A 2,169-nucleotide genomic window follows, 5' to 3' on the forward strand; every position below is an offset into this window, starting at 1 on the left:
GAGTTTCCCATCACAGATTATCTCTTAATTGTCTTTCCTGAGAGAGGGAGAGGACATTCCTCAGAGCTGGGTGTCACGGGGAGAACCTCAAAATTGGGATTCAGCCTGAGAGGCCACATGGATTCTTGGCTGGCTTCTTGGCACAGGGAAGAATTCAAGAGTGAGTGGAGAGTTCCTGAAACTGAGGACTACTCCCCTTTTTAGACCATAAAGGGTAAACTTCCTCATATTGCCATGGCATTTATAAACTGCCATGGCACTGGTGGGTGCAGGGTCCAGCCCCGCAGGGTCTAGTGTGTGTTCTTATGTGTGCAGAGATGATAGATCGTAGGAAAGAAAGATACAAGATGCAGGGATAAGAGAAGGACTCAGCTGGGCCCGGGGACCACTGCTACCAAGGGCGGAGTCCAGTATTGGCCCCGAATGCCTGGACACACTGATATTTATTGTACACAGGGCAGGGGGCAGGGTAAGGAGAGTGAATCATCTGACATGATGGATAGGGTCAAGCAAATCACGTGCTTACAGTACAGGGCCCCCCCACCCCTCAGGGAGGCGCTGCAAGGAGGAGAGGCACTTAGGTCAGCATCTCTCTATGCATTTATCAGAAAGATCAAAGGCTTTTAGGATTCCTCTATTCTTACTTCTCACGACTTCTAAGAACTTAAAAAGAGCACCGGGTGAGAAAGCAGAACATGAAAGTGGACAAGGATGGTGACCGCCGGAGCACAGCACCACAGAGAGACATTTAAGCCCCTGGATGTCTGCGGGCAGGCCTGGCTAATGTCAGGCCTTCCTCAAGAGCCGGGCAGAGCAGTGTTCCCTGGACTCCCAGTGAAAGGGAAACTCCCCTTCACGGCCTGCTAAGTAACGGGCACCTTCCCAGGCGCTGGCGTTACCGCAAGGCCAGCCTGCTAAGTAACGGGCACCTTCCCAGGCGCTGGCGTTACGGCAAGGCTCTCACTCTGGCCTCCTGATCAGTCTCACAGGTCCCTTCAGTTCCTAACTATATATCACCTGGTTGTTTCTATACTGTAAGACTAGAATGTTTTTATGCTATAATACTAAAGCAAAGATTCATAAAGAATAATTTAATAAGATTGATTATGTAATTGATTATGATTGATTATGTGACTGTTTCTAAATATATTTGGTATCATTGCTAAAACTAGGTATACGGGGACAGCTTGTGCCTTCAGTCTTTCGGCTTGGCACCTGCGCAACTTTCTTCCCACAGGCGGGTGCTTCCTTTAACATGCTAATGCATTATAATTAGCATACATTGAGCAGTGAGGATGACCAGAGGTGGCTTTCTTTGCCATCTCGATTTTGGCTGGCTTCTTCACTGCATCCTGTTTTATCCGTGGGGTCTGTGTGACCTCTCTCTTATGAAAGCAGTCTTGACCAATTTCTATCTCATCCTGTGACTAAGAATGCCGGCCCTCAGCAAGTCTCAGCCTCCTACCCAGCTCCCTGTTCAAGATGGAGTCGCTCTGGTTCAGACGCCTCTGACACGGGGCCCATGACTGCTCTATTTGCCAAGGTGTATCTAGCATGTAGCACTATGCTCAGGCCAAGTTAAAGCTTACACATTTGCAGAAGGAAAGAGGTAAGGAAGCAACCTGGGACCTTCCACTGTCTCTATTTCCGTCTCTCTCTCTCTCTCTCTCTTTCCATCTCTGTTCATCTCACTCCTCTCTATCTCCATCTCTAAATATCTAAAATTTCTGTCTCTGACTGTCTATCAACGTGACTGATCATCTGTTTCTGACCATTCCTTCCCGTTCCTGACCCCAGGGAGCGCAGGGTGTCCTGGCCCAGCCGGCGTCTCTCCAACCTCAGAGTACCACCACTCTCTAACCTCAGGAAGTCAGGGGCCTAGAGCGACAGCGCCAGATGTTTCCCAGCAGGGGGGTCTGAGGCTGTGCGCCCAGATTGCGAGAAAGGGAAGTGGGGTGGCGAGGTCGTGCACTGAGGGTAGACGCGGAGGCCAGGAGTAGCAGGCGGTGGGGGAAACGAAGTGGAGAAAGGAAAAAAGGAAAGAGGAGCGAGAGTAGGGGGTGGGGCAGAGAGGGCGGATCCGAGTGCGCCCTCCGCCTCCAGCCCCCACACTGCCAGCTCCCTCCCAGCCCAGCCGGCTACATCTGGCGGCTGCCCTCCTTTGTTTCC

This window comes from Callithrix jacchus, chromosome 20 (genome assembly GCF_049354715.1).
Source record: "Callithrix jacchus isolate 240 chromosome 20, calJac240_pri, whole genome shotgun sequence".
NCBI lineage: Eukaryota > Metazoa > Chordata > Mammalia > Primates > Cebidae > Callithrix > Callithrix jacchus.